The sequence below is a fragment of the Camellia sinensis genome, chromosome 14, assembly GCF_055761805.1.
Source record: "Camellia sinensis isolate YWXY chromosome 14, ASM5576180v1, whole genome shotgun sequence".
NCBI lineage: Eukaryota > Viridiplantae > Streptophyta > Magnoliopsida > Ericales > Theaceae > Camellia > Camellia sinensis.
This window is the reverse complement of record NC_138974.1, coordinates 128,547,634-128,570,960: the sequence shown is the minus strand read 5'-3', so window position 1 is coordinate 128,570,960 and position 23,327 is coordinate 128,547,634. Positions and strand designations below refer to the sequence as shown.

Below are 23,327 nucleotides of genomic sequence, written 5' to 3'. Positions count from 1 at the left end.
ATATATAGTATACACCATAAAGTTTTGAACAAATTCAAATTAAGACGAGGGGAACAACCCCACACACTCACCAAAAAAAAAAAAAAAAGATTTGACAAATATTTTAACAAGAACATAGAATCAAGAGGAAATATGGTATATTTAAGAAGAATTTTGAAATGTTCACAGAGGCGGTGCCCCCTGACCACCTGTGTGGACTGGATAAACAACCGCCCCCGTTAGTTAAGGATTAAAAATAATGGAAAATAATATATAAATTTATTTTTTAAATTCATTTTATAGATTCAATGATATGTAAGTGATGTGATTAGTTGATGATTATAAAAAGATATAAGAGAGAGTGTTGCCTTTAATATCCTAATTCATTGCCACATCATTAGACTTGAAAATTGAGTCTAATTTTTAATTTTGAATAGCAATACTCTTAAATAATATATATAATTCTAATTCGCATTTTATATGTAAAAATTATATTCACTTTTTAAATCTAATAATATGACAGTTTGTTAGAATATTTAAGACAATTATCTCTCTCAGGTCTTCTTTAATAATCTGTCAATCATATCTTTTATACATCGCTGAGTCTCTAGAAAAGAACATAAAAAGCAGACTTCTATATCATTTATATATATAGGGAAATTCTATGGTACACATTTCCTCCAGGGTGTGTATCAGTGGCGGGGGGAGTGAGGGACCAAGGGGTCACGTGCTCTCCCTGGATTTTGGAATTTTTTTATTTTTTTATTTTGCAAACATAAAGAAAATATTTTAAATAAAAAAATTACAAAAATATTATTAAAGTGAAATGTTAATGACATTTTAAAAATTATGAGAACAATAATGGTTTTTTGATTGAAAATGAAGAGACTATTATAAATCATATTATCTATGAAAATTTTATGAAAAATTTTAAATGTAACTGTGATGCCATTATTAGTGACATGCAAGTATAAGTAATCTCACTATAAAGATATGAAATTTATTGGATTGTTAGTTACATTTGACATATGAGGTTCACTCTCTATGTGTTTATTTACTATTAGTGGGTGATATCACATACCAATGATAACGTGATATTACCATTATATTGAATTTTTAATCAAATTTTGTATAAATTTTTTTTATCATTATATAATTTATTTTAAGACTTATATTCATATATTTTTTTTATATTGTCAATGATACACTAGTTACAAATAACATTATTTTTTTTTTATGTTTCTCGAAATCAATCATAAAAACTTGCATGAAATATTTTTGCAAAATTTTTTGAAATTTTAATTAATAAGTGCCCCATCTAATTTAGTTTTCTAGCTCTGCCACTGGTGTATCATAAACACCTTTAGTTACGACCTTTGAATAAATGATTATGACCTATTATGTTGTTAGTTATGACACATTTTGATATTAATTATAATAAAATTTTAGTTGTCATTTTTTTTTAGTTATAGCTTTCATAATATTAAATTATATCATTTACAATAGGCATAACTTGCGTCTGGTACAATTAACAAAGCATTAACTACAATTCATTGAAAGGTGATTAGACAATTCAATTTGGGTAATGTTAGGGATATTAAATTTTTTATCAAACAAAAATGTCTCACATAGGTGTGGGGTCCTCAATTTTATAAACTCCACATTCATATGAGACATTTGATCATTTATTTAGTAAAAAATATACGATCCTAACACTCATTATCAATCATGTTTGTTACCTCCAAGATTTCATGAGAGAGAGAGAGAGAGAGAGAGGGGGTTGCATCAATCATGAGGAAGGAATATTCAGGAGATTTTTTTTATTTTTTATCTTTTTTATTTTTATCGGTGAAAAGTAATAGTTAGTTGTTATATTAGTATTTTAGAGAAGTTAAAACTCACACCCATAAGTTTATAAGAAAAATTTACCCTTTTATTCTACTTCTAAAAGTGAAATTCAAAATCTCTTTATTAAGAGACATTTAGTAACCAAAGAATTAGTCAATTAAGCTAGAGCCATGATTAATATTGAGGGGAAAATAGTCCCGCTAAGTAGCTCGAAAGAGTCATGGCTCGAGTGGCACCTTTTTTTTTTTCTTTTTTTACTCTCTCTCTCTCTCTCTCTGTGTGTGTGCTGTTGAGAAATGTTGGAAGCATTCAAAAGGGTGCCATATATTTAGTGGCTGCTACTGTTAGTGGAAAGGAATGCAAAATTACTTTAAGGAGTCAAATGTACTTTAAAATTGTTTGTCCTTGAATTTTGATGTATTTTTATTTTTAATGTTCAGGTTAATGGAGGTGGATGATATAAAAACTGGGGTTGTTGAAGGTGTTTCGGCAGGTGATTTCAGTTGTATTGAACTTGCGTTGCCTAATTTATTTTCTCAATTGAGGTTAAGATACAAACAAAAAAGTATTAAGGTTGATAAAATATTGATAAAATATTCCCCCTTTGCGCACCTAATGCTAGTGGGTTGGTCAGAGTAAATGTTTATGATCGGAGGTTAGACGGTAATGACAGTTTGCAGGCGTGATTTGTTTTCCCAGTAGATTGTCAATACGAGTTAGTCTATTATGGGACTTAGTCCGTGTCACCAACGAGCTTGAATCTCATTTTCTTTAGCACCCGAAAACGGTCGGACTGGTCAAGATCAACAATCCAGGTCTTAGGATTACCCTCGCCAACTCCAATAAACATCTTGTCAGGTGTAAGGACGGAATCTGACGGACTATTATCACTGATGACAAAAAACAACACGTGGTGGACCACAACTTCGTCCTTAGCATCCTGTCCCAATTGAACATTACCAATGAATTTGATACCCTTAACCACGATCTTGTCTGATTGACGGTCAGATCTCTTATTACCCAACTCAATACCATTAAGTAGTCTCGCTACGCCTTTATTATCAAACTTAACGTCCCTTAATTGTTCATTGTATAGCTGTAATTTCCTTACTCCTCTCTTGGTCTTTTTAATAAATCGGGGAATATTCTGAACGTACCGTCTGCGAACATACTGGGTCTTAAAAGGTGCACGACTACGGTAACTACGCCTATATCCACTGGTCGTCGGTGTCCTTGACCTCCGGTACGCAAGGGGGGTCCGGTAATGGCTGCTTCCTATTCCTTCCATTTTTTATAAATAACTCCAAATCTTTTATACGAACACTTCTACAGGATCTGTTACATCTGCTAACCCTTCTGTTCAGACACCTTAGCTTTGATATTTTTGCCCTCTGATCTTCGTACACCGGAACAAACTTCACCGGAGCTCTCCGTCGGCTCTCTTCCCACAGTCCTAGTTGCCACGTCAAAAAGCGATCTACACACATTTGAGTGAACTGCCCGTAATTCTCGGGATACTCTTCTAAGGAGTACAACATTGTATACCAAATAAATCGACAAAATTGGTAGAAAGAAAATGAGGGACGAAACAAGGTACCAGAAAATCACCTTAGTGTAATAACTCTCAAACTGCAAAAGCATATCTCTCTTATCTCTCTCCACTGACAAATATCTGAGGCTGGACCCAGATATATAGACAGTTGTAAATACGGAGATTCGGAATTTAAAATTTGAATTCCCGCCCATTACTGTTCATTTACGTGGAATTCTGTGCACCTTTGCTTTATATCCAAGCAAAACCACCACGATCGTGACACATGGGTGGACAGGAGATGGCCACGTCTACTCACACCACTCACACTAAATAGTGATTACTATTTGGTGTGAGTACGGATTTAATCTCCGCCTTACACGTCACCATCCGTACGTCCATCAACGGATGAAATTGCCTAACGGGTACAATTTCAACAGGGGGCGCTAGTAATATTATATATAGCGCCCCCCCAGCTGGTGTGACCTCCCCCTATATAAAGCCTCGACAAACAACATTCACACCTGTGTAAGTTAAGTGTTAATCACTAAATAAGCTAAATAATGCCTCGCCAAGCCTCTTTCTGTTTTTATACGAAGAATGTCTTCCTCACCTACCCACAATGCCCATGCCCAAAAGAACAACTCTTAGAACTCCTCCAATCTCTCCTCCAACTAGCTTGTCAGCCATAATATATACTTGTCGCAAGGGAGCTCCATGAAGATGGAAACCCTCACCTTCATGCCATGGTTCAATGCACGAAGAAGATCTAAACCTCCAACCCGAGATTTTTCGATCTCACTGGAACCAATGGGAGGATCTACCATCCAAATATAGAAAAACTCCACTCGCCAACAGCAAGTTGACAGTATATACAGAAAGAGGGCGAGTTCGTCGAATGGGGAGAATTTTCATCAAAGGGGAGAAGTCCTTCGAAAAACAGAGACGAACTCTGGAAGGGAATACTTGGCGAAGCAGAAACGGAGGAACAATTCTTTGCTCTCTGTAAAGAAAGATGTCCCACCGATTACGTCACAAAATACCCCCAATTAAAAACATTTTCCAGGGATCATTACAAAAGAGAGAGGCCGACAGAAAATAATATTTTGTTTGTAAGTCGAAATTGCATTCAGTACAAGTTATGTCAAAATTGTTGTATCTCCATTTAGAGGGAAGACGATTTCCTTAGATTAGGGATACACAAAAATAATATAAATAATTTATATGCTGATGAAGAACTCTCCTCCTCCTCTGATAACAGGATCCAGAGCAGAGGCCCATCCGCCCAATCTCCCTCTACTTCGAAGGACCCTCAAGAACAGGCAAAATCGCCTGGGCCAGAAGTCTCGGACGACACAATTACTTCTCTGGCAGAATAAGCTTCAAGGACTACGACCAAGACGCCGTCTACAACGTGATAGACGACATCAAATACTCGACAGTCCCTACCGAATTAATGAAGAATTTAGTATACTGCCAGAGAGATTTCCATGTATTTGTTAAGTTCCAACCAGATCTCACTATTAGAGGAGGAATTCCTTGTTTTTTATTAACAAATGGGGACAGTAGTTGGTTAGATGCAATGTCCCCAAAAATGAGAGAATGGTTTGATGTTAATGTAACCACTGTCATGATTAATGAAAAATTTTATTAATTTTATTTATGAAACCACTCAAAATTTTATTGACTTACTACATTTCCCTTATCATCCACTATTACATCTTGAGTCACATCACTATTTTTTACACTGATGATTAAATTTCGTAAAACATTAGAAAATTCTGCTGCATCCATAACAACTGATCCTCTACGATCAACTTCCTCTTTGCTAACACCAACCTCTAAAATCGACGGACCAGGATCAACATCACTAGTGTCATCACCAGCTCTGCGTACATCAATCTCTGACAAACTCAGACGACCTCTGCGTTCATGAATAACTGAACCACTTTCCCCAAAACCTCCTAACAACAAATCTCATCGCCTCTCCGGTAAACCAACAGACTTAGTCCGTGTCAGAATCGGAATGGCCTTCGTTGGAGGACAATGCCAGACATCAACATTATCATTAGTATATTTTTTAGATAACACAATAATAGAGGGGGCCCTCATTTGCGAATCTTCTGGCATGTCACTCGTAGAATACTTCAGATACCCCTTCAGTCTCTAGAAAGAAAAAAACGACAAGGAATTTCCAAAATCATACAAAACTTCATCTTCCTCAAGATCCAAAATCAATTCCTTAAGACCACCGTCACACATAGCTCCACTCCTCTCCCTCATTCTTCACTTGGAGTCTTTATGACCAAAATCAACATAGAGCTTCATCTTCCTCAAGATCCAAAATCAATTCCTCAAGATCACCATCACATATCCAAAATCACCATCACACAGAGCTTCACTCCTCTCCCTCATTCTTCACTTAGAATATTTTAGACCCTCTTAAAGCTTCATCTTCCTCAAGATTCAAAATCAATTCCTCTTCTTCCTTCCCAAAATCCAAAATCAAATCAAAACCAAACCCACAAAATCAAAATCAAAACCAAACATATCGAAGAAAAAGATAATCAAAGAAGAGGAGATCGGCTACAAGAGGAGGCCAGAAAACTCGCTGGGAAAAAAAAAAAGAAAAAAAAAGAAGAGGAAGAAGAATCGGATAAAAAACTCAGCGAAAGATCGAGCTTCGTCGGTTGAATCGTTGCCTCTATTCTTCGAATGAAAGTCAAGAAGGAAAGAGATAGAGAGGAAAGAGAAAATCTGTTAGAGAAGGAGAGAGATAGAGAAGAGAGAGAGAGAGCAGACGGACAAGCCATTCGAGCCTTATTTTGTCGAGCTACCAGGCATTTCTAGAGGGGAAAATATATAGACAAACTTATATCTTAGCACATTATTCACATGGTTCTATCCATCAATCAAAACTATGGTCATATTCTATGAAGTATGGGTATTTCAAAAAATATGTCGTATTTATATTGGGCATTTACCAGCATATAGTACTTCGTATGGTTCTTTTGTATACTTATCGGGTACACGAAACACGTATCCAAATTTTTCTTTTTAATTTTTAGTGTACTCAGACGTATCTAGTATATACTCAAGCTGTACCGTATCTCAGTTGAAACAATATTTTCTTATATTACAAAGATAAAACTTCTTTCGCTAGACTTCTTTTTTATTTTTAGTTTTATGTTTAACATGATTTTAAAATTAAACTATGATTTATAAGTTATTTAATATATTGACATTTAATTTTGCTATATACCTTTACTTTTAGCATTAAATGTTAATTATAGGTTGCATCTTAATAAATTAAACCGTCTAATTAATTTTTACATCACTCTAAATTAAAAAAAAAAATATTTTTTAACAAACGTACCAAGCTGTATCCATATTCTATGTTTTTTTTTAATTTTACCATATCGACATACTTATATCATACCAGTACCAATACTCATAGCCGTATTTGTCCTTCATAGGTCATATCATTATTGTACGAGCAAGAAATAATCTTCTCGTATAATCTTATTGATCAAGTCTGCGCTCCTCCAAACGTCGTCCCTTTACTCCCTGAAAACACAAACGTGAGCTAGCCGGCGGGTGTGTGCCGGATACCTCTCCGATGCCTAAGTTAGCAAAAATAGACAAATAGACAAAAGCTCTGTGTATTCGAGAATCAAAGTTGTGTTACCTCTCCATAGGTGATATTATGAGCTTTATAGGTTCCGCGTGGCACAATCCTAGTAGGACTCTTATTCCTCCATGCAGAGTCCTCCTAGGAATCACACTCTTGAAAGATAATGCTTATCCTTCAACACCCCCCTCATTGCTTAAACCAAGTGAGATGGTTTTACCTCGGTGGTATGACAAAACGACCGAGCTATCACAGCCATGCTATACTGGCTGAAATGACTGAGCTTTACCTAGCTCAGTTCTCCCCTTCACTGCGTGTACATGGGCTTCTCCTACTGAGACCATGCTAACCATAACGAGATTGGACCGAGCTAATCTGTAGTAAGGTCCTGAGAAAAGCTCAAAATACTTCAGCCCTAAAGGGTGTGGCCGAGCTAACTACTACCACTCTAATAGCGGTGACCGAGCCAAATACAAGGCTCTCTTGGACCGCGCTAACTATAAGGCTCTTTTGGACCGAGCTAACTACAAAGCTCTTTCTAGACCGGGCTAACTGCAAAGCTCTTTTACTCAGCCCTTTTTACTGTGGCCCACAGAACGGCCCATCACCTAGCTCGGCCCAATTTACATATAAATTACCCTCTCAATTGCCCCTTAATTCCATCTGCGCAGCATGATAGGGATTATCTTTTTCCAACCGTGCTAAAAAACTTTAGCCTTTCAACCGAGCTAGTATGTCGCCGTGCTACCGATTGGTACGGTTACAAAACGTCTTTTCAATCGTACTGAAACTAAATCGCTTCCCATTCCGAGCACACGTGGCTAGCTGTCGTTCGCCTGGCGTAGCTGTCACGCCGTCTTCGTACTTCGCAAAATTTGAACAGTCCTGCCATTTTGCTTCCCTTTTCATAAAACAAACCCTTATGCTTCAAACCATTTCACCTGCACGATTCATCTTCTCTCTCTCTCTTGCTTGAGTCTCCATTTCTGTGACCTTTGCACCTGTGAAGCTTGCATTTTCGACACCATTTTCGTGGTTTCAGATCTGCATCCTTCCTTCAAACTGTAAGTACCTCAGCCCCATTTCCTTTTTGTTTGTCTAGTTTCTGAAATATATAACACAATACTCGTATGCTTTTCACAACACACATAGCATTTTTGTTTCCATTTTTTTGGGAAAACCTCTGTAACATAACCACTGTCTATATGAATAACCTGGGACATGGTAGTTTTGATCCAAAATCACACTCCAACCGAACTAGGATCTTGTTTGTATTCAAGGTGTGCACCCTGTCGAGCTAGATGACCAAACTAAAACTTCACGCCATACGTGTAATCTCCATAGGTCTAAGTACCCTCTGTTACACCTAACCGAGCTATAGAACCGTACTAGGTTTGCGTAATACCGTGCTAGAAAGCCCTAACCACCGACCGAGCCACAACTTAGGGCTAAACCAGCTCCCTTAGCCAAAATCGAACTAAGAATGCTGCCCCAAATGCTCAACCGGGCTAAAGACCCTTGCTCAAACCGGGCTATGAATGGACAGTATCCTGCGTAGCCAAGCTAGGACTTCATTTATCTTGCCTTTGTTTCTTTTAGCACGGTCCAACGATCTGTGCTTAACACCTTTCTTTTTTACTTTGCAGACTCTGACTAGGTTGCCCAGGCACTCCTTTGAACGTTCAACCGAGCTACTCAGCGTCATTTCTTGACCGAGCTAATACTTAAGCTAATTTATACATAATTTAAACCCATATAGGAAAGTATAGGTTTTTAGTAAACTCACCAGGTGCTATGGCCGAGTTTCGAAGGGACTACCATATCCCTGATGATGTCCATCTTATCTTTTCCTGCAGTGTCTGATGCAGTGCCTCTAACCGAGCTGAACCAAGAGGTGCTTGCAACAACCGAGCTACCTCTGGGTGAAGACCGGGTTGTTTTGGACGCTGACCTAGACGATCTTTTCTCTTGATTTTTCTTTTTTATCTAGCAAAAGAATTTGTAACCGGGCTAGGGCCCCATCTTTTGTACTTTGGCTTTGCATTATCAATGAAATCATCTTTTGTTTTCCTCAACTGTCTGTTCGGTTTACTTCTATGATATAATCTGAATGAAGTAAATTCTCTGGCCGAAATATTTATTCCGGTCTTAACTTTACAATCTAACTGGCCATACTTGCCAACCTCTTCAGCCTAGATCCTTATCTCGGCTGAAGAACAATAAGTGTTGGTTTTTCCAACCAACCTCTGCAGCCTAGATCCTTATCTCGGCTGAAGAACAATAAGTGTTGGTTTTTCTAGCCAACCTCTTTAGTCTAGATTCTTATCTCGGTTGAAGAACAATAAGTGTTGGTTTTCCCAGCCAACCTCTTCAGCCTAGATCCTAATCTTAGCTGAAGAGAGCTCAAAGTTGGTTTTTCCTGCCAACCTAGAGTAAAGTGTTTGGTTATTCCGACCAAACGTCCTGCAGCCTGGATCCTTATCCTGGGCTTAGGAAAAGTGTTGGTTTTTCCAGTCAACCTCTAAATTGGTTATTCCTGCTAACCTAGAGTAAAGTGTTTAGTTATTCTTGCCAAACGTCCTACAGCCTGAATCCTTATCCTGGGCTTAGGAGGGGTGTTGGTTATTCCAGCCAACTTCTAAGTTGGTTGTTCCTGCCAACCTAGAGTAAAGCGTTTGGTTTTTCCGGCCAAACGTCCTACAACCTGGATCCTTATCCTGGGCTTAGGAGAAATGTTTGTTGGTTTTTCCAGCCAACCTCTTCAGCCTAGATCCTAATCCTAGCTGAAGAGAGTGCAAAGTTGGTTATTTCGGCCAACTCTATTTTTGTTGCCCCTAGCTCACTAAAACAACTTTTATAGAATAAAATAATTATGCTGAAAAGAAAACTACTTGTTTTATTGAGGAAAAGAAAAATGACAAGTATGTCTAAAGAGAAGCTAAAAATAAAATAGTTTGAGATTTGCAGTGTTCTAAGGCCTGGGAAGGTGTCTTCGAAGTGGTATGCCCCTTTTTCTGCTAACCCAACCACTTTGTAAGGTCCTTCCCAATTGGGCCCTAACTTGCTGTCTCCCGGTATCAGGTTGTTTTCCATTACTTTGCGCAGTACCCAATCTCCAACCTTGATTACCTTGGATGTACTGTCTTGTTATACTTTCTGGACAACTCTTGTTGATATGAGGCAATGTGAACCAGTGCTCTTTCTCTTCTTTCTTCTGCAAGATCGAGCTCCAATGCTATGGCTTCTCTATTTAAGTCTGGATCAAAATTTTCACTTTTTATTGTGGAGAGGCCAACTTCTAGTGGGATTACTGCTTCCATGCCATAGGCTAAAGAGGATGGCATTTCTCCGGTTGATCGTCGAGCTGTGGTACGGTAAGCCCATAAAACATGAGGAAGCTCATCCGCCCACTTTCCTTTTGCTTTCTCTAGCCTTTTCTTCAATCCATCCAAGATGACTTTGTTGGATGTTTCTGCCTGGCCATTTGCTTGGGGGTATGTCGGTGTAGAGTTGTAGAATTCTATCTTGTACTCCTCACAAAAGCCTCTAAAAATTTTATCGTCGAATTGGGTGCCGTTGTCTGATATCAGCGTCTTGGGTATGCCGAACCGAGTGATGATATTCTGCCAGACGAACTTCTTCACATCTTTCTCTTTTATTGTTGTTAGTGTTTCTGCTTCCACCCACTTTATGAAGTAGTCTGTTGCTGCTAGGAAGAACTTTCTGTTGCCGGGTGCTGTCGGAAGTGGTCCTACTATGTCCAAGCCCTACATTGCGAAGGGCCATGGGCTAGTTAATGGTAGAAGTTCTCTGGCTGGTTGATGTATTTGGTGTGCGAACTTCCGACATTTCTCGTACTTCTTCACATACTTCTCCGAATCTGCTTGCATGTAGGGCCACCAATATCCTTGTGAAATTGCTTTGTAGGCTAAAGATCTTCCTCCTTGGTGGTTGCCGCATGCGCCTTCGTGAATCTCGAACAGGAATGGTTCGACCTTGCTGGGATAGACACACTTCAGGTGAGGTTCTGTGAAGGATTCCTTGTACAAGGCCATTGATGGGGAGAGCCAAAATCGTTGCGACTTTGCTCTAATCATGTTGGCCTTCTTCTTCTCTTCAGGTAAAATGCTGTCTTTTAGGAACACTATAATGGGATCCATCCATGAAGGGCCTAGTTCGGCACAACATACCTCTTCTATTTCGGGTTCTTCAATGCTTGGTCTTGGTAAGTAATCAATCAGTAACGGATGTGGAATGGATGTATCTGCCATTGAAGCAAAGCCTGCTAGCTCGTCTGCTCTGCTGTTTTCTTCTCGGTCAATTTGCTTTATCTGTACTACTTCAAATTTCATGCTCTCTTTTCTGACCAACTCTTGGTACTTAGCCATCCTTTTATCCTTTGCCTCGTAGTCGCCTGAAATCTGGTTTACCACCAACTATGAGTCACTGTAGACCATGAGCTCGGTGGCCTTCATGTAGAATGCTGATTTCAGTCCTGCTAAAAGTGCTTCATACTCCGCCTCATTGTTTGATGCTGGAAAGCCAAGGTTGACTGCCTGTTCCACCACTAGGCCTTCCGGTGAGATAAGGACTATACCAAGTCCTGCTCCGTACCTGTTAGATACTCCATCCACAAAGAGCTTCCACATCTCTCCAACGAATAGTTTTTAGCAGGTAAAGGGATCGGATGATGCCTTGGGGTCCTGATTGTTGCTGGTGTTTTTTTCAAAGTCCACACTTACTGTTTGCCCCTCGCTATCTGATTGTACCAAGTCTTTATTTGTTGATGGGTCTTTGCTTGGTGCTGCATGGTTTGTTTCTCCCTCCCTTTGTTCACTTTGGTCTGTCCTGAGGGGTAGCTGTGTATCCTGTATTAGGGGTTGCGCTATTGCGGTGCCACTTTTCATCCTTATTTCGGTTGTACCCGTTAAGTCAACTAGGCAGACGTAATGACTTCCTAGTGTGAATTCTGTGACAAAGTCTGCCAAAGCTTGGGCTTTTATTGCGGTTTTGGGTTGAAACTTGATGTCAAATTGTCCCAACTCGATTGCCCACTTCAAGACTCGCCCAGAAAAGTTCGCCCTCAAACAAAGCTTTTAATGGAAAAGCTGTGAGGACGATTATGGTGTGGGCGTGAAAGTAGTGCGATAACTTCCTTGAGGCCATCATCAAGGCTAATGCCAGTTTTTTCAATGGTAAGTACCTGGTTTCTGAGCCCAGCAATGTCTTGTTGACATAAAAGATGGGCAGATGTTGGATTCCTTCCGTTCGAACCAACACTGCGCTAATTGCGTGCTGTGAAACTGCCAGGTACAAAAATAGTTCTTCTCCAGGTATTGGGGTCACCAGCAGCGGTGGAGAAGACATGTATTCTTTCAAACTTTCTAGGGCGCGGTCGCATTCTTCATCCCATTTAAACTTTGCCTTTAATGCTTGAAAAAATGGACGACATCTGTCTAACGACCGACTTATGAACCGGTTTAGCGCGGCTGCCATACCGGTGAGATGCTGTACTTCTTTTACTGAGTTGGGCCTCTCTAGATCCTGAATTACTTTGATCTAAGAAGGCTCTTCCTCTATACCTCGGTTGGTCACCAAGAAGCCTAGGAATTTGCCTAATCCTACGTCGAACGCACACTTAGATGTATTAAGGTGCAACTTGTGCTTCTTTAGGATCTGAAACATCTCACCTAGGTCCCTGAGATGGTCATTCTTATCTTTTCTTTTGACTACCATATTATCGATGTAAGCCTCCATTGTTCTGCCTAACAATGGTTCGAACATCTTGGTGATCATCCGCTAGAACGTTGCCCCTGTGTTTTTTAGGCCAAAGGGCATGGCCTTGTAACAATATAGTCCTCTTGGCGTTGTAAAGGATGTGATCCCCTGGTCTGGTTCATACATAGCGATTTGATGGTAACCTCTGTACGCATCAAGAAAGCTAAGTTGATTGTGTCTTGTCGTTAGGTCTACCAGCTGGTCTATCCATGGTAGGGGAATGTTGTCTTTTGGGCATGCCTTGTTGACTATTTTATAGTCCACGCAGACACGCCATTTTTCATTCTTCTTTGGCACCATTACTGTGTTGGATATCCACTTAGGATAGTGCACTTCTCTAATAGCTCCTGCCGCTAGAAGGTTTCCCACTTCTTCCACCACTATCTCGGCATGGTGGAGTGCTGATCTGCGAGTGCGCTGTATGATTGGTCTTGCAGTTTGGTGGACATTCAATTGGTGACAAATGAAGTTTGGGTTAATGCCAGGCATGTCATACGGTGTTCAGGCAAACACTTCGATGTTAGAGGTCGAGAATTCCATGACCTCTATTCTCTCGGTGTTGGACATAGATGAGCCAAGCAAAAAGAACTTTTCTGGGTCCTTTTCATCTATTCTTACCTGTACCAAGTCTTCCACTGCCTTATGTTCAGCGGCTCTGCCAACATCCGCAAACAATTCATTGCTCTCAGGTTCTTCCATCATCTGAACAAATCCTTTGGCAGCTCGGCTGCCATTTACTGTGACGAAGCACTGCTCGGACATAATTTGGTCTCCAAAGACCTCTTCAATTACTCCGGCTTCGTTGGGGAACCGCATTACTTGATGGTAGGTTGACGCTACCGATCGCATGGCATGCAGCCATGTCCTCCCCAAGATTATGTTGTAAGTGGAAGGGACTTTCAATACCCAGAATTTCACTTGTTTCGTCATGCTTCCTGCTCTGACTGGGAGGATTATCTTGCCAACTGGCCACTCTGGCATTGAGTTGAATCCGATCAGGGGAGATACGGCAGGTGTCAAGTCTTTGTCCTCCAGTTTCAATTGTTTGAAGGTTTCGTAATACATTATCTCACATGAGCTCCCTTGGTCAATCAAAATTCACTTGACGTCGTAATCCTTGATGCGGAGAGTGACGACCAGTGCATCGTTGTGAGGGCAATATATCCTTGCCAAGTCTCTGTCTGAAAACGACATGACGTTCGTGGCCTCTATTCTCCCATTTTTAATGGTGGGCTGCGCACTTAATACCTCCCATAAGTGCTCAGCCTTCTTTATCATTCCCCTGAGCTTACATACTCGCTCAGGTTCGAATACCCCATGTATTACGTTTACCACGCCTTGAGGTGGGGCGTCGATCGGCGTTTCGTCTGGGTGATCATGGTTTTGGGAGGCTGGCTGTGTCCCTCCTTCTATGTATTGGTCAAGGTGCCCAGCTGCCACTAACTCCTCCAGGTGCTGTCTCAATGGCGTGCAATTTTCAGTGCGGTGCCTTTTTTCCTTATGGAAGGTGCACCAAGATCTTTCGTCATAGTCCTTTTGCGCTTCCCCTAGTTTAGTTGGCCATCGGACGAAAGACTCATCACGTATTTCACTGAGAATCTGATAGATCGGTTTCTTGAATACCGTGGTGATGGCAGTACGAATTCTTAACCACCTTTTATCTTGGTACTCTTCGTTATCCCGCCTGCCTCGCCCGTTTCTGCTTGGACGTTCTACCGCGTTGACTTTTTCCGAAGTCTTTTTATTTGGTATTGCGGTTGTATCAGACTTTGTTTTAGCACGGGTGTCATCCTCCTCCACCCGAATGTGCTGGTGTACCCTCTCCATTAAGGCTTCCATTGTGAGGGGGGCGTCATGGTAATTGAGTCCCTCAGCTTGTTTCCGACTGGAAGACCCTTTTTGTATTGCGCGATGACGAGATTTGTGGGGCAATCTCCTATCTGGTTGAAGGTCTTCCAATAACGATTGTTGTAGGATCTCAACGTCTCCTTGTCGCCCCTGTCAATGGAGAGTAGCTGATTGATCTCTGCTGGCGTCTTGGTGTTCGTTCTGAACCTTGTCACGAATGCCTCCACTAATTGTGTCCAGGAGGCTATGCTGCCTTCTGGTAGCCTTTCGAACCAGGTTAAACCTAGGTCGCCAAGGCTAGATGGGAATAGGATGCACATCAAAGCCTCGTTCTGCCGGTATATTGCCATGACCTGGCGAAAGTGGCTTAGGTGCATGTAAGGGTCTGTCTTCCCCTCGTAAGTCTTAAATTTAGGTTGGATGAAGCCTGAAGGTAAGGGTGCGTTCTTAATCGCCGGAACCAACGACGAGCTATGTAGCCTTGCCAATGCTTTATCTGTTGGTTTGTAGGCAAGGTGCGGTATTGGCATTCCTACCTCAACGCTTCCATGCGTCTGAGGAGCCAACCGCTGAAGGACTGAAACTCTGTGCAGGTCGCGTGCCCTGCATCTTCCTTCCGTCGTGCCCTTTTTTTAAGCACAGTCCGTAAGTCGGACGATCTAGGCAGCTTCGTTTGCCTAGATGATGTCTGGTGCGTACGTGAGGGCCAATAGGTGCTTCCTTCAGTATAAGACCTCAATGTTCTCGTTCTCTCAGACCTGGAGTAACGAGCCCTGGAAGTCCTTAATTGAGTGTCGCCTGTTCTGAGGCTCCTACTCTCTGCTTGCAATGGCGTGGTATGCCTACCACGATCTTCTGAGTGGTGAAGGGGCGTGTTGTTTTTGTGCCCCTCTCCTGTCGCCACCCCTTTTTCCTTTGATCTGGCGTTTCATAGCCTCCATGTTTGACGCCATCTTCCTTATTAACTCGTCCTGCTCCTTTACCCGATCCTCCAAAACTTGAGGGTCGATCCTCTACCTCTGCCTATCAGGACTTGATGAGCGACGGAGGCTGTTACCCCGCCTCCCCCTTGCATCCCTCCGGGGGTTCTGTCGTTAGGGCTCTAAATCTGCCATGGGAGGGATGGAAGGCAAACCTTCGCGCCTCCCACCTCCCTCTGGGATTTTTTCGTCAATGGCGGACTGCGGCAAATCTTCATTGTGCCCCATTGCATCTAATCTAGTGAGGAAAACTTTGATCAAGGGGTTTTGTTCTTTCTGTGATTCCCACAGACGGCGCCAATTGTACGAGCAAGAAATAATCTTCTCGTATAATCCTGTTGATCAAGTCTGCGCTCCTCCAAACGTTGTCGCTTTACTCCCTGAAAACACAAACGTGAGCTAGCCGGCGGGTGTGTGCCGGATACCTCTCCGATGCCTAAGTCAGCAAAAATAGACAAATAGACAAAAGCTCTGTGTATTCGAGAATCAAAGTTGTGTTACCTCTCCATAGTTGATGTTATGAGATTTTATAGGTTTCGCGTGGCACAATCCTAGTTGGACTCTTATTCCTCCATGCAGAGTCCTCCTAGAAATCACACTCCTGAAAGATAATGCTTATCTTTCAACACCCCCCTCACTGCTTAAGCCAAATGAGATGGTTTTACCTCAGTGGTATGACAAAATGACCGAGCTATCACAGCCATGCTATACTGGCTGAAATGACCGAGCTTTATCTAGCTCGGTTCTTCCCTTCACTGCGTGTACATCGGCTTCTCTTGCTGAGATCGTGCTAACCATAACGAGATTGGACCGAGCTAAACCGTAGCAAGGTCTTGAGAAAAGCTCAAAATACTTCGACCCAGAAGGGTGTAGCCGAGCTAACTGCTACCACTCTAACAGCGGTGACCGAGCTAAATACAAGGCTCTCCTGGACCGCGCTAACTACAAGGCTCTTTTGGACTGGGCTAACTACAAAGCTCTTTCTTGACCAGGCTAACTGCAAAGCTCTTTTACTTAGCCCTTTTTACTGTGGCCCATAGAACGGCCCATCACCTAGCTCTGTCCAATTTACATATAAATTTCAATTATCATCATTATATACGCTTTCAAAACTTTTTTTAAAAAAAAAAAAAACCCCGGACAACATTCCATATCATAGCAGTATAACATCAACTTGTTCTGATAATATTAATAATAAAAAAAATCTTAGGTAGATTTGTAACTTTCTCGTACTATTATTTCAAACTTGTTTGATTCATTGTGTTGAGGGATGTACCGAAAACACACTGGTGTGCTTCCACCATCTAAGTGCATTGCCCATTGTAATATAACATCTCTCTCTCTCTCCGCAGTAAGCGTGCTTCTTCATACATACATGAAAATGAGTCTCTGACTTGTGCTTGCGTAGATATATATAGATCGAGTTTGTAAGTGACCTCCAAGATATGAGTATCTAAAGAAAGTGGAGCTTTTTACCGTAAGTAATATCAGGAGTCTTAAAAATTTTATCAAATATTTTATATGGACGTGACATCCACACTATGTGAGTCCTACATTCATATGAGATATTTGGTAAAATATTTAATAAAACTTTTGAGATTTCTAGCATTTTTGTTTTACTATTTCATCGAAAACATTCATTGAATAAATGAGCTTTGGATATATTAGTTTTGGGTAATTCTATTTACACACTATTAATCCTCTTAGTACACATCATTATTTAGTATACAGACATAATAATTTTTGAAAACTGCTAAATGCCTTTCTTCGTAGGACCCTCACTTCTTTAAACCTCCACTACCAAATTTGTTCCCTTCTTTATTTTTCTTTGGATCCCTTCCATAATCCCAAATATACCTTTTAAACTCTCATCCCAACACTTTTCAACTGGCAATCTCCCCCCACCTCCAGCAGCCCCTTTCCCTTACTAGCAACTCTTCCACAACCCTTCTCTTCCGCTAGAGACCCTTCTTTAGCCCCCATTCTCTCACTGGTGACTTTTATTTTCTAGCAGCCCATCTCTCTAGCTCCATCTATCTTTCATTTCTTCCACCGGCGATCCTCCACCTTGTTTCTTTCAACCAAATCTCTCATTGTACTAATCTCAATCATTTGCCATCACTACCACCCATGCAACTATCTTGGAGCTCTCTTCCACATGCTCATGTTTGATTTTTCTTCATTTGAAATCATCTCGCTTGGTTCGGAAAACCAGTAATGAACAAACGGTGAAATTTTGGATGTAAACCACCGAACAAATGGTGGTGGTTCGGCCTTGAGCTACTGAACAGAATTTGGAAAAATCATAAGCAACACTACAGTCATGACAATCGTGCAAGGAGGATAGATTTGCTACCATCACTGATCTTCTGTGATCCTGATTGCGATCTAGCCAGAGATAAATAGATAGAGATAGAGAAAGAGAAAGATAAAGAGAAAGAGAAAGAGAAAGAGAAAGAGAGTTTAAGAGTGGTGTGGGTGGTGGCATTGCTAGTGGTTGGTAAGTAAGGGTGGAGGTGTTAGTGGCTAGAGGTGATGTTGGTCATGGTAGTGGAGGTTGTCGGCCGGAATGGGGGTGACTGTAGCGACCCTAATTTTCTTAAGTCATTTATTTATTATTATGATTATTATTATTTTATTTTATTTTTGACTTTATTAATTGTGTGGTCACATGAGAATTTAATGTGATATTTAATGAATTTAATGTGGTGATTAATTAATTTAATATGTTATTTAATTATATATAATTAATCTAAATATCTATATATTTATATTTGTTATATAAAAAAAAAGTGTTATATATATAGATATATATATATATATATTATTTTATATTTATACTAGCGTATGCCCGTGCCTGAAGGCACGGTATAAATAATTGTTATCGCAACACTATTTAAATTTAAGATTAAAATGCAATTATAAAAATCTATTTAATAGACTACACTTTACAATTTCAAACACATCAAATATAAAACAAAATTAAATATCTATATCTATTATAGATATATAGACATATATATATTTCAAATCAAAGTGCTTCCCTTCCTCATCTTGTTAGTGAAACCCAATAAATAAATAAAGAAATAAATAAGAGTTGATCAATTGGTATACAATCAGATTGCAATTACTATGGATCTTGGCAATTCCACTCCTCCCACAACCACACTTGTCTATTACTGCAGTTCCTTTCTTTCATTTTCTTGTTCTAGTTGTTTCACTTTCCTTGATTTCTGGAAGGGTTTCTTGGTCCCCAAACACATGTCCTCTTCTGCTCCTAAACATGACTCATGATTCTCTAATCCTCCATTTTTATTCCCCTTTTGTTCTCGCATCTTCTTTCTCTACAATGTCTTGTGAATTGCTGACTGGTTCAACTCAAGAAAACCACCAAGAAAACCAGTAATGATTACAGAATTCAACTGATTACAGATGAAAAATATCCAGATTCAAAACTCAGTTAAAAATCAACCCAACCAAACAAAACCCACAAAAAAATTCAGCAAAAGAATATTATGAATTGCAACTTTGCAACCAAACCCACAAAAAAATTCAAATTCAAGCAAAAAATAAGCAATAAATAAAAAATGGAACACCCTCTCATACCCATTCAAACAAACACTTGATGGGTGTGAAGCCCTGGACTGAAATGGGTTGGGGAAAGATTCAGAACTATGAAATTCTGATTCTAAAGGGTGAGAAGAACAGTTGTGATAGAGATTGCCATACCTGAGCGATGAAATCGCAACCTCTGAAATTGCAACCTCTGAACTATGATCACCAAAAAACCGTAAAGCATAAATTTCATTGACCCACACACAAACTCAATTCATTGACCCACACACACCAAATCTGCAGATTGATTCACTTAAAATCTGATTGTATTCCGGGGAAAAAAATACAACAGAGAGAGTGAGAAGGACAGGAATACCTTGTGATGAAGAGGAGCGTCGGTTACAAACTGATGAGAACAGAGAAGGGTGTGAAGCCCTGGACTGAAATGGGTTGGGGAAAGATTCAGAACTATGAAATTCTGATTCTAAAGGGTGAGAAGAACAGTTGTGATAGAGATTGCCATACCTGAGCGATGAAATCGCAACGTCTGAAATTGCAACCTCTGAACTATGATCACCAAAAAACCGTAAAGCATAAATTTCATTGACCCACACACAAACTCAATTCATTGACCCACACACACCAAATCTACAGATTGATTCACTTAAAATCTGATTGTATTTCGGGGAAAAAAATACAACAGAGAGAGGGAGAAGGACAGGAATACCTTGTGATGAAGAGGAGCGTCGGTGATGAAGAGGAGCGTCGGTTACGAACTGATGAGAACAGAGAAGGGAGAGGGATAAAGATAGAATAGAGGGGAGACGTGGGCAAGCGGGAAGGGGAGTAGAGAGAGATAAGGATAGAATAGAGGGGAGACGTGGGAGAGGAGGAAGTTCACTCTTTCTTTGGGCGGGAAGTATGTGTAGGTATATATTTAGGGATAATCTCAGCCATCTATATAAATAAACAAATAAATCTTTACCATTCAAATGTCCTAGTAGGACAATTGTTTCTACTATAAATTCAAAAACTCTCTTCCCATATTATATAGATTTATATATATCATAATTATGTTGTATTATATAATAGTTTATTAGGTTATTATATATATGATATAATGTAATATAGTAGCCAATTAGGTTTAGGAGTGAAAGGGAAAGAAAGCAAAAAAGAGAGTGCTGTGGGTGTGGCGTGAGAGAGAGAGAGAGAGAGAGAGAGAGAGAGAGATTGATTAATCAAAGAACCAGGAGATCAATTCCGAGAGAGAGAAGGAGAACGGCGGAAAAAGGAGGAGAAAGTGGAGAAAAAAGAAAAAAAAAATTATGGTTTTATTTTGGTGGCTCCATTAGTTCTTTAAATAATTTTTTGATTTTTAAAAAAATATTGTAAGTATAAATCCCACTTCTCTTGATTTATGTTTAATTCATTATTTTTATTTATTTATTTATATTTAATGTTAGTTTGATTATGTTTTTACATAAAGATGATAGATTGATTTTAATTATTTTGATTAGTTGTATATGTAAGGTTTAAGATTTTTAGATGTTTGATGGATTTTAATTATTTTGATTAGTTGTGTATGTAAGATTTATGGTTTTTAATGATTGATTGATTTTAATTATTTGACTAGTTGTGTATGTCAGGTTTATGATTTTTATATGGATTTATTTTATGGTTGGAATCACCCTTATAGATATATGAAATTAAAATAAATTAGAAACTCATAGATAAATTCCTTACACGCCACCATGACTTCATGGATTATTATTTTATTTGAATGTTGTGAGAAAGAGTGTATAAAAAAAAAAGTGAGGATTATGAGATTTATTTGAATGTCTTAGGCTTGACATTGTTATGTTGTTCTCAAGAGTGAGATGTTTTGTATATGTATGTTGTTGCATCGTTCTCATGAGTAGACGAGTGTTTTGGATTTACGCGTGTACGTATATACTAATCATCCGGGGAGTGTGGGTCAAACTCGGGACGATATTCCCGTGCAAGTTTGGCTTCAGAGCGGTGTTAGGTATACGGGAGGCACATGATATATATGTGTAGGCCGGAAGTGGAGGCCGAAGTGGGGGAGTTAAGGTACAAAGAATTACGAGTTTATTGTTATAGTGTGAATTGTATTGATTTGTACATCTTAAAAAATAGTAAACGATCTCGATAAATTATGAAATTTGAGTAGAGGCATGTATACGTGATTCTAGACAACTTTTGTGTTTTAGCTTGTTATTAAAAAGATCGATTAGAACTTATAATCGGATGATCTTGGTTATTGTCAGTTTGATTCATTTTAGCAATGAAGATTTTAGAGGCTGCTTTAACTCACGAAATGAGCTCATTTTTATTGGTTTCACGTAAACTGAAGTAAAACATTATTCTGCACACTTTTCATGTTTTGAACTTTTTCGAAAAAAAAATCATCTTAGGGCAGTTTCTGTTCGTTTTCAATTTCAGATTTTTCGGTTGAAATCTGTCTAGGTTCTTCTATCAAGTTTTTCTCTCAACCTGTTCAGTTTCTGTTAAATTCGTTTGCGATGTCTTTTAGGAAATTTGATTATGTACAACTTTAGTTCTTTGATTTTTGGTCAATTTGAATTATTTAAGCATGAAACGGTATATTTTTATATTTCTTCACCAAGGTACTTCTGATTAAATTATACTAACTTTATTTCTTTACAGGATAGTGAGTCTTACTAATTTTTTTTTTTTATGCAGGGCTGACCCACCATATTTTTATTTCTATTTTGTTCATTTTATAATCAATTTATATTTCGTTGTGTACGGGAAAGAAACTAAATGCCACCGTATCTCGAGAAACTATCCATTCGTCTCGGTACGGTTGGAACTACTTGTCTTGTCCCGTAACAAAAATTAAATATATTTTTGTTTGTGTCTGGTGGACACGTGGGTGTTAAATTTTGTATTCATACCAGTATACCTGTATACTGACCCGTTTTGTCTCTTGGCAACTCAGGTGCATTCTGTTTGAGCACAGTCGAGCTTCGTTTCAAGATTAGTTGGGGCTACGGTGGTGACGTAAAATTACTGTAGTGTTGGACTTGTCGTTTGGACTTCTTTTGTTTTCTTAAGTTTAGGGTTGATATTAGTTTATATATTTATTATTTTTTTAATGACTTTAGCATTGGAATAATTTGACATGGTTTGTAACCGTACTTTATTTAAGTAGTTTTAACTGGTTGTTACTACCTGAATGTTGAGGTATTGGTTAGTTATGAAATTATGATAGATGGTATGGTTGGCGTTTAGTTTTTTTTTTTTTTGTTTCACCCCAAAGATTTGGATAATGGAATATTATTGGGGTTAGTTCTAATTTAATATTTAATTGTCCGAATTTTGGGACGTGACAGCGACATCCGGTATTGGGGTGATATAGATGGTGGGTGGGATTAGGGTTAGGGTTTGGAAAATTAGGTTAGAAAGTTAGGCATAGGGATAAAAGTGGAATTTTATGTGTACGGGGGCGAAATATCCTCTGTTTTCCGTACTCCTTTGTCGTCAAGCTTCTTGCGACGACGTCTATCTCTGCAACACAAAAATGGTGAGCTGCCCAACGGTGGTGTGCCGGAAAGACCCTCCGACGATCAAGTCAGGCCACTAGCTAAAGAAGAAGGCTATCAGAAAGAGAGTTTTTGATAGGATGAATTCGCTTACCTCCAACGTCCCTCTTCCTCCATATTTCTAGGTTGGCCATGCAGCCTCAAGATTGTGCGTGCACTACCTCTGCTGTCCTTCCCTGGACAGGTGGCAGTGCTCGCCTCTCACCACCTTACGCGTGTAAAGGCTTAGTCCGTCCTCCAGTACACACAGAACTGCCCAACGGTATTGAGGCGTGCGTGGAGCGGATGTCCTCTCCTTCACGCCATTGGCCCAAGTGGCATACTTAACCGGAGTACCACGACCGGCCTGTCACTTGTGGAGAGTCGCTATTGCATGCTCATAACCGAGCTATGTGTCGCCGACCTATAACTTGGCATCAAGCGAAAGCCTGCCCACCTCAGCCGAACTATCATTGGTCGGTTCATCATGACCATCCGGTTGCGAGGCATGCCGGCCTCCAACCGGTCTACCTTCAATCTTGGTCACACGAAGCCACTTTATATCGACTGACCGGTCCAAGGTGCACCGGCCTTGATCGCGCCCACGGACT

The 23,327-nt window shown here is 39.8% G+C and overlaps 2 long non-coding RNA genes across 3 annotated transcripts; one reads left to right on the top strand and one right to left on the bottom strand.

Annotated features, from left to right (window-relative positions):
* Positions 1 to 2,266: 2,266 nt before the first annotated feature.
* Positions 2,267 to 22,371, top strand: LOC145806656 (uncharacterized). The gene is made up of 2 exons (XR_014349976.1): positions 2,267 to 2,320; positions 22,134 to 22,371. It is a non-coding gene; the product is annotated as an uncharacterized LOC145806656 (long non-coding RNA).
* On the bottom strand, positions 18,504 to 20,074 carry LOC145807749 (uncharacterized). 2 transcript variants are annotated; one of them, XR_014351105.1, is made up of 2 exons: positions 19,878 to 20,074; positions 18,504 to 19,366 (listed from the first exon to the last, which is right to left on the bottom strand). It is a non-coding gene; the product is annotated as an uncharacterized LOC145807749 (long non-coding RNA). The 2 variants fall into 2 exon arrangements; XR_014351106.1 differs by lacking the exon at positions 19,878 to 20,074 and adding an exon at positions 19,527 to 19,576.
* Positions 22,372 to 23,327: the final 956 nt, after the last annotated feature.